We start from the raw sequence: 16,994 nt of genomic DNA, 5'->3' as shown, positions 1-16,994 counted from the left end.
TTCCTTCTGAGCACCCAATGGACCATATCAAGCTTTTTGAAGAAATTTGCAGCATGATGAGAACAAACCAAATTCCACCTGACTATCTAAAGTGTAAGTTGTTTCGTTTTTCATTAGCAGATAAAGCTCACCGTTGGTTGAAGTCTTTCCCTGCAGGATCGATTACTAATTGGGAAGAATGTAGAACTGCTTTCTTGAACCACTTCTACACTAAGTCAAGGTCGAACAATTTGAGAACGAAGATCTCAACCTTTCAACAAGGGCCAACTGAATCTTTCTATGAAGCTTGGGAACGTTTTAAGGAGTATGAACGTGATTGCCCTCATCATGGATTTCATGGATCAAGCTTGCGGAGCACATTTTATCGAGGTTTGCAACCAAAATACAAACTTTCACTTGATACAGCTAGCAATGGAGATTTTGGGCAAAAGACGATAACTCAAGGAAGAGCCCTCATCGAGAATTTGGCTCAAGCCAATAGCAATGATTGTCCTGAATATGATCGATAAATGAAGCAAGCCGGAACAGACAACAAGGAGATAACCGAGTTGAAGAACATGGTGAGCCAGCTTCTGAGGAGCAACAATCGCCCGATCCATGCTTGTGAAACCAACAATGGCGCAGAAGATGAAGGACCTACTGATATCGATAACATTAATCAAGCATTTCAAGAAGAAGATGTGAACTACGTAGGAGCACTAGTGCCATACCAAAATCGCTCCAACAACTTCAACAACAACTTCCGGAATGCAAATTACAACAATCTCTCTTACCGCAATCCAAATGTGGAGAATCCTCAAGATCTGTACTATCCACCTCAGCAAAAATCATTCCAAAACAAGTTTCAAGGCAGAAACTTTGGAGGAATAGTACCATACCAACCGCGACAGCCATATAACTACCAAGGTACGAATTTTAACAATCAATTCGTACAACAGCAGGGAGTCACGACGAACCAGCTAGCTTCACAAATCGGTAGACTTGAACAGTCAATCCAACAACTCGTTATGACGAACGAAAAAGCATCTAAAGACATGAATGTGAAAGTGGACTGCATGTACAATGATCTGAATGGTAAGTTTGAATCTTTATCTTCGCACGTAAAAAAGTTAGATGTGCAGGTTGCCCAAACAGCCGACTCTATGAAGAGGCAAAGTGGAGTTCTTCCAGGAAGAGTTGAAGATAACCCTAAGAAGTTTTGCAACGCCATAACCACATTGCCCGAAGAAGAGTCTGGAATCGATGGAAAGGAAGAAGAAATCCCGATCTTTGTACCACTGTACAAGGATATCGATCCCAAGCAGCCACCGTTTAAGGTACCCGAACGATCACCGTTTCAAAGGCTTACCAAAGCCGATGATCCGGGACGTTTTGTTTTCCAGTGTTTTATTTCAGGAATCAAGTTTACAGACTGCTTGTGCGATTCTGGAGCCAATGTCAACATCATGTCTAAGACATTTGCCGAGAAATTGGGCATAAAAACCTTAAGGACGGTTAAGGTTATCTTTGGAGATTCATCTCAAAAAGATACTGAAGGGGCGATTCATGACCTACAAGTTCTAGTGGGAGATAAGATTGTTCCAGCAGATTTCCAAGTCCTGGAGATGTATAAAGACAAGGAGAGGCCACTCATTTTCGGGAGGCCATTCCTAGCTACGGTAGGAGCAATAATCGATCACGCAAACCGGCGTGCTGTTTCCTCAATGTGGACAGAAAAAGGTACTATCCTACTATCTTAGATGAATTTCCAAGCAAAGGAAACAGGCCAAAAGAGAAAGAAAAGGAGAAGCCGAAAGCTTTTGCAAAGATCAAAATCATCATTCCTCCAGATGCATCAGAAACTAGTGAAGACCAAATCCAGGAGCTGATCAAAAACACAAAAAGGGTTCTGAACAACATTAAGGTCCGAAAGAAGATTAAAGGTAAGAAGACTTCTCTTCAAGGGGAAGAAATAAAACCTCCACCAACCGGAAGTGATAAAGGCACATCAAGTGGAGTGCCATTCAAATCAGCCTGATTCCTCATGCTTACGTCGAGCTAAACGACTTAAAACAAAAGCGCTTAATGGGAGGGAACCCATTTGGGTACTCTTTCTTTTAGTTTTCTTTTCCTTTATAGAATTTATGCTTTCTTTTTCTTTTTAAGTTTTAGGTATTCTATAAAACAAAAACACAAAAAAATCAGAAAATTAGAAAAACCAAGGAGAAAAAGGTAGGTCTTTAGCTGCTCGGCCCGGCAAAGACGAGAAGATTGGACAATAGGCCGCAGGAGGAAGACCCGCGGTCGCAACTAACGTGACCGCGGCAAAAGGTGCATCGACCGCGGCACCGTGAAAGCGACCACGGCCGAGCCCTCATCCACCGCGGTCGCGCGTCTCCTGACCGCGGCCGTTGGTCATTGAGGTGATGTCGCGGATTTGTGACGTTTTTCGGTGATTCCCGGTGTTTCCCGAAATGTTCCCGGTAAAACCCGAAAAGATCCTCCGTAAGTTTTAAACTTTCCTAATGTGCAAACAAGAAAATGTAAGTTCCCGTAAACTTAAAAATTTCCAAAAATTTTCCGTGTTTGCTTCAAAAACGCTTTTTAAAGAAAAGAAACAAACTTTTTGGATCAAAACTCTTTCTTCTCTTCTTCTCCAAAAGACTTAGAGATTTAGGAGAAAGAACACATTTTTCAATTTTTAAGCTTTTTAAGAGATTTTTGGCTCAAACCTCACTCTTTTTCGAAGCTGATTTCAATTCTGCCATCAATTCTCTCTTCCCAGCAAGGTATGGACCTCAAACTCACCATTCTTACTCGATTTTGAACTTAGGGTTTTCTTTAAAAACCCAGAATCTTGGTCTATTGATGGTGGAAATAGTTTAAGGATGATAGATTATCCATTTAGGTTATCTAAAAATCGATTTTAGCACCTAGCTTAAGAGGAATTGAGATTTTTGAAATTTGGATTCTTCATGCTTCATAAAAATCGAATTTGGAACAGCAAAATTGATGAATTTGATTTAGTCTTGTGTGATTAGTGATTAGTATTGGGTAATCTTTAGAATTCACATGGAAATTGCTCATAAAAACCAATTTTTAGAAGATTTCTATGTTGAGGACATCAAAAATGCGAATTTAGTCATGAACTACTTGATTTCTCTGATTTAATATCAATTTTGTTTGCTAATAATTTTAATTAATCTCTTTATACTAGTATTAGTATAACAGATCTTAATTTGTTAAAATTAGCACCCAAATTCACTCTTTTTCCAAGAATCATTTCATTTTGCAGAAAATGGATGAAACCATATCCCGAAGGAGCCGTCAAACTGGTGGCAGCTCCGATGACATTCCCGACGATGCTACTCTAGGAGAGTACATGCTGAACCAAGCCAGACCGAGAAGAAGAAGCTATGTGATGAGATTGCTCCAGCACTCGAGGGAAACACGAGCACCTCCCGAACCACCACAGATTCGATACATTGGGAGGGAGACAAACCCGAGAGTGGACTATGCAAGGCGTTTCAAGAAGCTGAACATCAAACCCACGCCTTGCATTGATTATCATACACTCGAGATGCTTGGAATCAGAGAGGATGTGATCTGGTACATCGATGCACTTAAGCTGAGACCCTACTTGGAGCTGAACCTTCCGACTTATCCTGAGCTAGTCCGTGAGTTTTTAGCAACCGTTACACTCCACCACACGAAGAGGAGGAACCCCAGAGCATCAGATGGCATCTTGTCATTCTCTCTCCGCGGACAGCCTTATTCTCTCACCATTTCCGAGGTTTGTGAAGCTCTTAAGCTTCCATACACTGATGGCATTTATCTTGAAGATGAACCTGATCTTAACCTGTGGAGGGAGATGGGTCATGGAACCTATGATAGTGGGAGATCTAAGTCAGCCCTTCTTAGCCACCCAGCAGTGAGAGTTGTGCACAAACTCTTAGCACACACGATTTTCTCTAGAGCCAACATGGGAGGTTTCTTGAAGACTGAGCTCATTACACTTCAGATTCCGTTTATGGATGACCCACGACTTGCCTGCTATGCCTGGATCATATCGTAGAATATGGTAAAGGTGAAGCATGATTTACATGGTTGCGACGACGCTACTCCAGCCTTCGAGAGTGCTATTACAGCGATACTACAGACTGTAGGATTCGATTTCTCATCTGATGATCCACTTCCCGATGTCTGGTATGATCTCCTTTATCTCTCTCGCGATCACACTATCTCTCGCGCCAATTTCGATCCAGACAGGTTTGGTTACAAATATTGCACTGGCACTGAGGAGCACCGAGTCCGCTTACCTTCATCATCTATCCCGAGATTGTGCAACGGAGGACGCCCTCGATAGACTCCGGAATCCGATGATTTTCTACCATCCGTACCTCGATTACCATTCACCATTGGCCAGTACATAGTGGCCAAGGCGAGGCATGATGCAGCTGCGGCCCGTGCTCATTTTCAGCCATCCATTCCGACCGGCCACGCCTCATCATCTACATCATCACACACTCATTCCGATCCGGAACGCAGAGTTGAGAGACAGGGACGACGCTTTGAGCGTGTTGTCACCTTCTTACATGAGCAACACCAGTTCACAGACGACACTTCAGAGGATGAGTGATTGACCAGCACTTCACTACCATCACGGTTCTATCATCATTTTCTTTTCTTTTATCTTATTTTATCTTATTTTGCTTTTATTCACCATCTTCTCACCAACTTTTTCACACTGGGGACAGTGTGATTTAAGTCTGGGGGAGGATGTCTATCCGTACTAATTATTTTCCTACTTTTGCTTTTAAATTTCAAGTACTTTTTAAATTTTAATATGTAACCTATTCGACATTAAGTATTTTTCAGGAATGTTTGACGCAAAACTATGATGATTTAGACCTGCACACTTCAACACTATGCATGATAGCTCATTTGTGGTTAGCACTAGACTAGGCGGTAGCTAGAGTACTTGCACTACGAACTCCCACCAGAGGACTTCTATTCATGGAGATTCTTTCTGACAGGATATACTAGCTCACTATATTTGGACTTAATATTGATATCTAATTTTCTCATCATTGATTTTAGGCAGGCATCGACATACACATCTAGGACGTCTTTTACCATCACTTTTACCACTCTTTGTCGTCCTAGATGACCAGTTTATCTTTATCTGTTACCTTTGTTTTCAATCCTCATGCATTCTCTCTTTAGTTTATATCAGAAGATATGTGCAAAAACGTCGGAGAGAAGAGGAGCGACGCAGTTTTCAGTCACTCGCAAAAGAGACTGAATGGAATTGGGAAGGAAGAGTATCAGAAACATAATAAAGCTTTACAAGACAGATATTAACTGGTAAATTCGTGCTCTCTAAGACTCTATATCTAAAGGTCACCGTCTGATCACCCTCAAAATTGGATAACTTATAGAAGAATCAACCAGCTTTCAAATGCACTTAGTTTGGAGACATTACAACGGTTGGATCTCAAGATATTCCATTAGCCCCGAAGCCACGCGGAGTCGGCCAGCAGCTCACGCGACCGCGGCCAACAAGCTATTTGCCGCGGTCAGAAGCTTCCCGACCGCGGGAAACAAGCCAATTGCCGCGGTCACAGCACTCCCGACCGCGGCATTCAAGCTCCGACTTAAAGCCCACTTATCTGAAGCCCAAAGTCATTCCCAGCCTCAATTTCGGAACCCTAGAGACCATGGAGTATTGGAGACTATAAATACATGTCATTTAGGTCTTTTTTAGGAGAGCTTTTGATACTTTACAGAAACCCTTTTCCTTTAGCCTTTTTTATGAGATTTTTGTAGAAGATTGTTCAAGTCCGAGTTCTTCAATAGAGAAGCTTTCTTTATCTCTTTTCTTTACTGTTTGATGATGTCGAACTCAGTCATGTCTGAGTAGATCCCGAGTTGGGCTTAGGGTTCCCGAAAGGGGCTCTCATAATCGATTAAGACATCTAGGTTTATAGATCTGGGATTTCAACCTGTTCTCTGTTTATTCTTGTTCTTATTGCATGTATGCTTGATTGATCACCTAGTATCTGACCTAGATAGTTAGTGTTGCGAAAGTTATCATTAAGTATCAGCCCTAGAATGAAACAGGCGATTTTTTCGTAGGAGTGGAAACCTACCTGCGGCGAGATCGTGAGTATTGACGAGTCTTATGCAGCTCTTGTGTTCTCTCCCTTCCAGGGCCAGAGTGGAAACCTACTGGTCAGGGTTGCGAGAAACAGTTGGTTATGATCACGACAGTGACGTAGTCATACCGCCGTACTCTAGCACTAGAACCCATATATTGTTATCCGTCAATCCCAATCTATCTACCTTATTGTTAAAACCGATTATGATCCCTTAGAGTTCCCAAAAGCTCAGCTTTTTTAGCCATAGTTTACAATTCCATCGATTTTTACTTGCTTTTCTTAGACCTGCATTTCAATTTCCTTAGTTCGTTATTTACTTGCTTTATTTACCTTTCATGCGATATTTTACTTGCCTTATCTTTGTTTAGTTCGATATTTTACTTGTTCTACTGCCTTTCATTCGATTTGTTTACTTGCCTTTTAGGATAGATTTATTTGCTTTATTTTGCTTTAGTTTAATTCAAGAAAAACAACCAACCTTTAAAACCAATTTAGTCTAGACATAAAGTTAAAAACCGTAGAAGAATACCAGGCACACAAATCTCTGTGGATTCGATCCCTAAATACTGCAACTGATTAGCTGTGCACTTGCGGCTTTCTTTTGTTTTGTTAAGGGTAAAACTTGTTCCCTCACGTAGTTGACACTCAGCACAACACTGCATCACCTCCCATTAAGCGCTTCTGTTTTAAGTCGTTTAGCTCGACTTTTGGTGTTGGACGTGGCTTAGTCCAATGAAGAAGACCTTGTCCTGAGTCAAGTCTTTTTCGACATCTTCTTGCTTTGCCTAGCAGGTTCTTCGTCGCTCCAATGCTGAACATTTTCCTGCTTTGCTAAGACGTCTTTGTCGATATTAGCAAATGAAATCCTCCGGTTTGGCCAGTCCATTATAGCTCCAGAAGTTGCTAGAAAAGACCATCCGAGAATCACTGGATATGTTGCGTCTCTCGTCTTGAAAATGTAGAAGTCGACAGGCACTATGCAATCTCCTATTCTCAAAGGAATTTCATGAGCTATTCCTTGAGGTGTTGCATTGGAATCATCAGCTAGACTAATCTTTGCTCTAGTCCTGCGCAGGTGTTTAATACCAAGTCTCAAAGCAATTGCCTTGGACATCATGTTAAGACAAGCTCCAGAATCACAAAGCACGTTATTAAACATTTCTCCTCTAATAGAACAAGAGATAAGAAACTGACCTACACCTTCGATTTTGTGAAGTGTTCGAACAGGTTTACCTCTTCTGGCATGATTGAACAAGTCTTCTATCTCAGGGATTGATTCCTTGCTCTCACAGAAGTAATGGCCTATCATGAAGTCCTTGCAAGCTCTGGCAAATGTGATTCCTTCAGGTAAAATTCGGACTACGTCATTGAATTTGTCGAGCTTTTCTTTGCTGATTTTGTTTGTGTAGTGGCTGCAGTCTTCAGGCTTTTTGAGGTGAATCGCATAGACAGCTGCTTCTGGTGTTGTCATGTATCGAGCTTGCATAAAGTATCTATGGATATCCTCTTTAGACTCCTTGCAGTACCTGAAAAACACTTGCAAACGACCAAGCTTCCAGATTTCATCAAAGCTTAGGTGAGCAGGGAATGACCTGACCACGTTGTTGAACTCCATGAGCTTATCTTTACTGATGTTATTGGTGATCCATTAAATTTCTCTTGAACTTTCCTCTGAGGAATATCCTGCGTTTGGATCTTCTACAAACAACCCATAATCTTCATCTTCAGAGTATTGTTCTCCATACTCATCTTCACAAGATAAAGCCATGTTGCAGGGCCATGAATTGTCTTCGTCTTCAGATCTTTGGGTTCTGATGGAGCAAAACAGTTGTTGATGGAGTGGTTTAGTCATCCCAAGATGTGTATCAGTCGCACAGATGCTTGTATGAGCTGAACAGGACTGTTTTGGAACATTTTTCCGGTTGGCCTTGACTGCAGGTGACACGACCGCGGGAAAACGTCCATGGGCCGCGGGTAGACCTAACACGACCGCGGGAGAAGGCTTCTCGGCCGCGGTCAGAAGCGACGCGACCGCGGGGAAGTGTCTCCGAGTTGATTTGCTGCTGTTGCTTGCTCCTTTGCTTCCTGGATGATCTCGTGGGTCTTCTGGCTTGATGTATTTCCTTTATGGACCTGAGTCTTTAGTTTTGGTTGCTGGAATCTGCTCTCCAAGTCCTTGTATGATCTCCTCAACCTTTTGTTCAACTTCATCTAGACCATAGACTACTTTGTCCATGGTTGAGTCAAGCTCTTCGGTTTTGTCAATGACTCTGTAAACCTTCTCAGAAACTTCGACTCTGAAGTCATAAGACTCGTTCTTAGCTTCGTTTAGGGCTTTTTCCCCATTATCCAGTTTGAAATCCAGGTCCATGACTTTGTTTTTGGTGTTGCGAAGCTCATAGGTGTGCTTCGCTTGCTCTTCCTCCATGCTGTCGAACCGGTTAGCGATCATAGCTGCGTCCTTGGTTGCTCGTTCTTCTATTGAATTGACTTGTGAGGCTAGGTTATCGATCTTCTCATTGAAAAGTTTCGATATCCCGTCAATCCTTTCGGTTAGAGTGGCTGTAGCGGTTGCTCGATCTTCTATGAATTGCTTGATCACGCCTTCGAGCTGACTCAATCGGTTGCTGAGCTGGACGTTCTCATCTCGGTGAAGAACCTGGTGAGGTAGGCGATACATAGGATATCTAGGGTTTTCCATTGGAGGTATGTATGGCTCGTTCTGGAACGTTCTGTAGTCTTTGGTTCGAATTTCTTCGTAGGGATCGCGTAAGTACTGCTTCTCTCTGCGTCTGGTGGCTTGAGGAGTGTTATAGAAACCTTCCTCATAGTGTGGATTTCAATTTAAAGGATCCATATCTTCTGAAATGGAAACAAAATAACCGAAAAATGGAAATATGCAGAAAAAAGGGTTCTAGAGTCGATTTACCAACCTTTCTTAGGGTTTTGCGGGAAAGAAAACGCGTGCCTTCCCCGGCAACGGAGCCAAAAACTTGATGTGGTCGTGTGTGAGGGTGTCAAGTTTTACCCTAAATGAAATCAATAGCCGCAAGTGCACAGCTGATCGATTGTAGTACTTAGGGATCAAATCCACAGGGAAGGAGGATCTTTCCTGCAAAAGCCTTCGAAAGAAATATAAAGTAAGGAAGTCTAGAACTAGGCGAGTTTTGTGAGGGTTTTGGTGGTGTGTTTAAAACGTAAAAACGAATCTTAAAGATAAAATACGGGAATTAAAATGACCTAATAACTAAACTTAACGAAAACGGGTAAAAATGAGAAAAACGGCTAACCTAATTGCTTAAATGAAAATCGATTGAAAGAGTAAAGATACTAGACTAAAGCTTGAATGAAAATCGGTGTAAATGTATAAGAAAAGAGGCGCTGGGGTTCAGGGAAGTTTTCTCAGGGGTATGAACGATTCAAAACATTGCTAGAGAGTAAATTTGATAAGATCTTAGCTTAAACTTTTCAAACTGGATTCACGGACGTATGAATACGCCACTGTCGTGATCATAGACAACTATCTCTCTCAACCCTAACCATTAGGTTTCCACTCTGGCCCTGGAAAAGAAGAGATGCATTATGTTTAAGACTCGTCAGCATTCACAAATCACCCATAGATAAGTTTCCACTCCTATGTTTGTTTTGCTCTCCCAAACTAGATGTAACACCGGATGAACACTTTCGTGTCACCAAGCATCTGGATCAGATTGTAGTTCATGACGCTACTCTCATGCAATAAAAACGATTTCAGAAGAAAAAGTTCTAAGATTCGGCTCAAAAGCTCATGGAATCCTCACCGAACATATAAATCCCCATCGAAAATCCCTTAGTCCCAACAATAAAACTACTCAGACATGATGAACGAAATCAAAAACATAATATCAAAAAGTAGAATAGAAACCGAAATTGAGAAAGAAAGAACAAGGGTTCAAGAGACAAATCTCTCTCTCCCTAAAACCTAAAACTTAAAAAGTATTATAAAACAATAAGAACATATGAGTTTATACGAATAAGGGTTCCTAAAACATGTATTTATAGTGCTCAAGACATCTCTAGGGTCTAGGGTTCCGGAATCAAGGCTGGGAAAATGATATGGGCTTCAGAAATGGGCCTTCGGAGTCGGAATTAGCTCGCCGCGGTCGAGATGTGCGTGACTGCGGGAAATGGTTGGCTGGCCACGGTCGGGACGTGCGTGACCACGGGGATTGGTCTGTTGGCCGCGGGTGGAAACGCTTGCCGGCTGGTTTACGGGACATCTTGCTCTTCGCGTATCTTTTGATTGAACCGTTGGATTGCCAAGCTGTAAAGCGTGCTGGAAAGCTGATACTTCCATCTTTAAGATCTCCAAATTTGAGCTGGATCAGACGGTGAGAAGGCCTTCAATCGGAGGTGAATTTCTGACGGTTTGACTCTGAGCTGAAATCTGGTTTTCTATCCATTTTGTTAAGCTTTTCCCAAAGTTACCTGAAAAGAGTCTTGGAACTACAAATACTAGAAAAACGTAATAAAAGTACTTAAAAGCAATTAAAAACATAGAGAAAGTATTTCAAAACGATCCATAAAAGTGGTCAAAATACGGTGTTATCATGCAAGTACTCTAGCTACCGCCTAGTCTAGTACTTACCACAAAAGAAACTAGCATGTAAAGTCTAGAAGCACATGGATCTTACTCATCATAGTTTTGTGTCAAACATTCCTGAAAAATACTCATGGTCTTTTAATAAGCATAGGAAAATTTAAAAATTACAGAAAAAGATAAGAAGCAAAGAAAAATAGATTAGTACGGATAAACATCCTCCCCCAAACTTAAATCACACTGTCCCCAGTGTGAAAAAGTTGGTGAGAAATGGTGATAGAACCGTGGGTATGATGTGGTGATGGATAGGCGCCTATGTCTCATGGTTGTCACCTGTCTCTGTGGTAAAGGAGTCATCATCAGACCGGCGGTTCTATAGTAGCCTCTTCATGCGCCTGTTGATCTTCTCTTGCTGGTCAAGCTTCTTATTCAAAGCTGCAAAGTCTGCATCACTCCTAGTGGATGCTCTAATCTGAGAAGAACTGGCTCTGGATGAAGATGGTGCAAGTTGAAGTCTCTCACTGTTTGTAGCTACCCCTCTCTTGGCTTTTGCAGCCAGAAATTGCTTCATGGTTAGAGGTAAGAGTTGCAAAGATGGTAGGAAATCGCAAGTCTCTAGTTTCCATCCTGGGTCTGAACCATCTCGGAGACGGGGCATTGAATCCGATGGTAGAAGGACCTTGTACTCGGTGGAACTGGTGGAGAACTTGGCCCTAATGATAGTCCTTTCTCTAGAGAACTGAGAAAGATCAAACCAATCCTCTCTAAGAGGTGTCTCAGCTGAAAAATCAACTCATGCTGCTATCATAAACGAAGTAATGATGCTCCAAAAAGCTGGTGAGTAGTCCTGACAATCAGATGTAAGTATCTCATGCTTAACCTTCACTAGGTTCCTTGCAATGATACAAGCAAAGCAAGGAAACCTGGGGTGATCTGCGAATGGTAACTGTAGTGTCACCAACTCTGGCTTAAGGACATTTGCTTGGTTGGCTCGCGAAAACACAGTGTTTTCTAGTAGCTTATGCACATAGCGGACAGTAGGATGAGAGAGTAATGATGCCTTGGACCTTCCTTTGTCATAAACTCGATAACCCATCAGTTTCCAGAGATCCAAGAAGATGATATGTTCATAATTTGCATCATTTAGGTTGTATATTTCATTCCAAATCATATCTTATTTCATGCATTTTAGGTCTTTAGGGGTTGTTTTAGGACTTAGGAGTTGCATTAGGTCCCAATGAGTCTTTGCATGTTTGGAGTGTTTGTCAGGTGCATTTGGAGCTATTTGGAGTTAAAAAGGTGGATCCAGGAAGAGGAATGCGAAGGACGGTGCACTTCCAGACCGATTCAGTTTACAGGGCCTTCATCAGAATCCAAGATATTTGAGTACTCTTTCCAGAACGTCAGAGATCATTCAATTCGGAGCTATGAGCAAGACGATAACGTTTCCGGAATGGACACATGTCTAGAAGCCTCTTTCTTATCGTGTCAATGCACTGCGAAGATGAGCCCTCCAGGAAACCTTCCACTTCCCAAGCACCAAAGATTCCTTCACCAAAGTTGAAGATATCTGAGTCTTCTATCCACTGAAACTGGAATCACACCATTCGGACCAGTACCCTGGAAGCTACCCTCTCATGAATAAGAAGTGGTCCGAGGAGCCCTGAATGTTGCGAGATTGATAACCCTCATTAAGGCCTTGAAATTAAGCTAAGGGAAATATTGCACGGTGGAAGGCCACGGTCCACATCTGACCGTGGCATTTGATTGCATTTCTTCGGGGTTTGACACGGTCTCCACATCACGGTCTACACTTGTCCGTGTCAAGATAGACTTAGCCGCGGCATGATCTTACTTGCATTCGGGAATTGCCACGAGGTAATGCCACGGTCTACACTTGACCGTGGCAAGACAACACTTGTGATCCTTCAAACGTTCGGGATTGGACACGGCCACACGCCATGGCTTGAGACTTGGCCGTGGCAACTTTATGCATTCCTTTGGCGTTTGACACGGCCACGCATCACGACCTTGAACCTGACCGTGGAAACTTTATGCAATCCTTCATCATTTGACACGGTCATGCCTCATGGCCAGAGAGAGCCCGTGGCACTATGATTCATCCAAGAACAAGAGACACAGGACTTGACACGGTCACTTGCCACGGCTTGACCAAAACCTGCTAGATCGTGGCAAACTTCTTCTTTATCCACCAAAGCCGGGTCAGTACCCGGTTTGTTCCGGGCTGACCCGGTTCGTCCAAGGCTACTATAAATACTTTTTAGACCTAATTTGGAGAGAACTTTTAGCTTATCTTTAGTCTCCTTTTCCTTTTTGGTGAAAGAACCACTTGATAATACCTTGTTTTGAGTTTAATATCGATTTGAAGAGTGTTTTCCATCTTGTTCTATCATTTCTCATCATCAAATCACACTTCTAATCATGATTAACAACACATCTTGTAAAGGATCTAGTGTGTTGATCATGATTAGTGAGTAATCTCCATATTAAGGTCTTAGATATGTAGATTAGGGTGCTTAAGTGGTAGATTAGTGAGCTTAGGGGTTAGATCATGCATATTCCATTCTCTACAACCTGTTCTTAATGCTAGATCCATACAAATCATATGTGGTCTAGATTCTGGATATTTCATGCACCAAAACTGTTTGATGAAATGTCTGAACCAAGGTTATTAGAGGTTTAAGTGTTATTCATCATGGAAATGATTGTCTATATGCTTAAATGACAGATTAAACTGATTCTTAATGCTTGTTGATTCATGTTTCACTAATGATGATTAGGTTAGAAACTGCTTTGCATAGGAGTTGATACATTCATGAGAGGATTAACTTAATTAATGATGTTTAGGTTGAATGGTTTACTTGATCATATGGTTCATTAGCTCACTAGTTTATCACTGAAGGCATATCATGTCTAAGACCTTTCTCATCATCATATATACATTCTCATCTCATTTAGCTCATTTACTTGCTTGTTTAAGTTGATCATTAGCTTTAATCCTTGTTTTTTCCATTCTTAGTTGTCATTAATCATCAAAACTTCACTCATTTGGCTTGAATTAAGAACTGATACTGTATCTAAGTGTCTACACATGATGGATGGATACCCTTTGTACTGCAAAGTTACAAAAGGGATAGATAACCCCTCATTTAGAGCTTTGAAAACTCTAAATTATCAATTGGCGCCGTTGCCAAAGTGTGATAGCATTGAGATTGTGTCATTTCTTGAGATCAAGCATTTTCTTTTGTGTTTTCTAATTTCTTTCAAGTTCTGGTTGTGAATTTCAGGTGCATGAACACCAGGTCCAGATCAAGAAGCTGTGGTCCACCTTTCCCCTTAAACGTCAACATTAATCTTTTGGTACCAAGGAGGAGAAGAGACAGGCGTGGCAGACAGATTGATCAGGCTGATATTGAAGACCAAAGAGAGCATGTGGTGGACATAGAACAACCGGTTCAGGAGCAACAGGCTCAGGGTAATGGAGCTAGTAATGGAATTGGTCAAGGGTTACATCAGGGTAATGTTCATCAGGAACAAGTGCATCAACAGCAAGCCTATGTCCACCAGGGACAAGCTCCAGCTCATCAACAGAGGCATCAGGCCAATGTACAGCAAAGACAACAGGTGCACCACCAGCATCAGCCCTTCCAACACCAGCAAAGGAGATATGAGCAGCCACAAGTCTATGTTGGAGAGAATGACAGGGCAAATGCTCATCAGTATGGAGCTGGAATTCAGGCACCACCTGTGAAAAACAACAACTTTGAAGTGAAGGCATCCTTGTTGAATATGGTCCAGAACTCAAAGTTCCATGGATTAGAAATGGAAGATCCCTTGGAACACTTGGATCAATTTGATAAAGTGTTTGACCTGACAAAGATAAATGGAGTTTCTGAAGACAGTTTCAAGCTAAGATTATTCCCCTTCAGTCTTGGTGACAAAGCTCACCAATGGGAGAAGAATCTTCCAAGAGGCTCCATTCAAACCTGGGAGCAATGCAAGCAGGCCTTTCTATCTAAGTTCTTCTCCACCTCCAGAACTGCAAAACTGAGAAACCAAATCTCTAGCTTCACTCAGCACAGCAATGAGAGTTTTGGTGAAGCATATGAGAGATTCAGGAGCTACACCAACCAATGCCCACATCATGGGTTTAGTGAAGCTTCTCTTCTTAGCCTGAACTTGGGATTTCCTTCATCTTGAATCACAATCTCTTTTCCTTTCTTAAAGATTTTTGCATCCTTGAGGACATGTTTTGTCTTCTCAACAATTCCTTCAAGATTTTTCTCCTTCTCCTTGCTGATATCTGGTGGCACCACTATCTTGATCTTCTCAAAATGCCTGGATGCAAGTGCTTTTAGTTCCTTTTTGTCATCCAACACCTTCTCCTTGTTCTTGTCATTTCGATTTGGAGTTGGGTCTGGCGTCGTCTTATAGAACTTTTTCCTGTCCACATTTAAGAAAACTAAACAGCGATTCGCATTGTCAATAACAACACCTACTGTAGCTAAGAATAGGCGACCAAATATCAAAGGCCTATCTTTGTCTTTGTCCATCTCCAAAACATGAAAATAGGCTGGGATTATTTTGTTTCCAATGATCAGTGGCAAATCCTGGATCATTCCTTCTATTCTCTTTTGAGATGAGTCACCAAATATTATCCTCACTGGAGATGGGACAAATGTACCTATACCAAGTTTTTCAGCAACAGATTTTGACATGACATTCACGTTAGCATCAGAATCACATAAACAATCTGAAAATTTAACATTTGAAGGAAAACGCCCTGTATCCTTAGACTTTTTGAGTCTTTGGTCAGGCAAGCATTTGGGTACCTTAACCAGAATGACTTGGCTTCTCTCATGCTCGGTTTCAGAGTCCATCATGAGAGGTTCAGGTGTCAATTTTTCTTTAGAGTCTGCGAAAAGTTCTTCTTCCAAAACTGATGTCATAGCATTGCAAAACTTCTTTGGGTTATCTTCCACTCTGCCTGGTAAGACTCTTGGCTGTCTCTTCATTGAATCTGCAGTCTGACCTATCTGATGTTCCAATTTCTTGACATGGGTCGCAAGAGATTTGAACTTCCCATTGAAGTCATTGCAAATACAATCGATCTTCACCCCCATTTCCCTTACTGATTTGACTTTTCATTGCCTTGAGTAGTCTGCATCATAGTTTGTTCAAGCGATTTTACATGGGTGCTTAGCTGGGAAAGGGTTGCTTCTAATAAGCTGGTCTGTGCTTTTTGTGGATTGAAAGCTGGTCTTTGTTGGAAGTTTCCTCCTCCATAGTTCCCATTCTGGAACTTGTTTTGAAAACTCCTTTGCTGCTGCAGATAAGGTTGATTCTCGGCTCCTTGATTTCTGTATGAGAGATTGTTGAAGTTGGCACCAGAGTTCCTGAAGTTGTTGTTGAAAGCTGGACTAAATTGGTTATGGTATGCCTGAGCTCCCATAAAATTGATTTCTTCCTCTTGGTACATGCCATCTTCTTCATATCTTCCATCTTCTTCACTTCCTACAGCAGTATCAAAAGCATGTATATTATTATTTTGAGACTTAAGAAGTTGACTTACCATGCTTTTTAGCTCAGCAATCTCCCTTGATTCATGACTAGTAATAGTCATCTTTGATCTGTCATACTCAGGGTTGTTGTTGCTGTTGGCTACAGCTAGGTTTTCGATGAGTGCTCTCCCTTGTGGTATGGTTTTCGAACTGAAAATCTCCATCGCTGGCAGTGTCAAGAGAAATTTGATACTTCTGCTGTAGTCCTCTGTAGAAGGTGCTAAGGCAGGTTTTCTCCAGAGAAACCATGATGTGGGCAGTCTCTCTCATACTGCTTGAATCGCTCCCAGGCTTCATAGAAGGATTCTATTGGGCCTTGTTGGAAACTTTGTATCTTGTTCCTCAGCTGGTTCGATCTTGAATTGGTGTAGAAGTGGTTCAGGAAAGCGGACTTGCATTCTTCCCATGAAGCAATAGAACCAGATGGCATAGATTTAACCATCTAAAAGCTTTATCACTTACAGAGAAAGGAAAAAGCTTACACTTCACATAGTCCACAATTTCTGGAGTTGTTCTCACCATTCCAGAAATTTCTTCAAAAAGATCAATGTGGTCCATTGGATGTTCAGTAGAGATTCCATGGAATTGATTCCATGGAATTCAGTAGAGATTCCATTATACACAATCTGAGGTTTTATCTCATGATTTTCTCTTGGTACAGGAATTTGAATAGCTGATCGATTTTGAAAGTGT

General features: G+C 41.7%; 3 non-coding genes across 3 annotated transcripts; 1 reads left to right on the top strand and 2 right to left on the bottom strand.

Annotated features, from left to right (window-relative positions):
• Positions 1-227: 227 nt before the first annotated feature.
• LOC112090012 lies at positions 228-334 on the bottom strand. The gene has a single exon (XR_002901371.1). It is a non-coding gene; the product is annotated as a small nucleolar RNA R71 (small nucleolar RNA).
• Positions 335-14,784: 14,450 nt separating this feature from the next.
• LOC112090061 lies at positions 14,785-14,891 on the bottom strand. The gene has a single exon (XR_002901420.1). It is a non-coding gene; the product is annotated as a small nucleolar RNA R71 (small nucleolar RNA).
• Positions 14,892-16,543: 1,652 nt separating this feature from the next.
• Positions 16,544-16,649, top strand: LOC112090106. The gene has a single exon (XR_002901462.1). It is a non-coding gene; the product is annotated as a small nucleolar RNA R71 (small nucleolar RNA).
• The last annotated feature ends 345 nt before the right edge of the window (positions 16,650-16,994 follow it).

This window comes from Eutrema salsugineum, unplaced genomic scaffold (genome assembly GCF_000478725.1).
Source record: "Eutrema salsugineum unplaced genomic scaffold, Eutsalg1_0 scaffold_11, whole genome shotgun sequence".
Taxonomy (NCBI): Eukaryota; Viridiplantae; Streptophyta; class Magnoliopsida; order Brassicales; family Brassicaceae; genus Eutrema; species Eutrema salsugineum.
The sequence above is the reverse complement of the archived record's forward strand: the minus strand, read 5'-3'. Positions and strand labels throughout refer to the sequence as shown.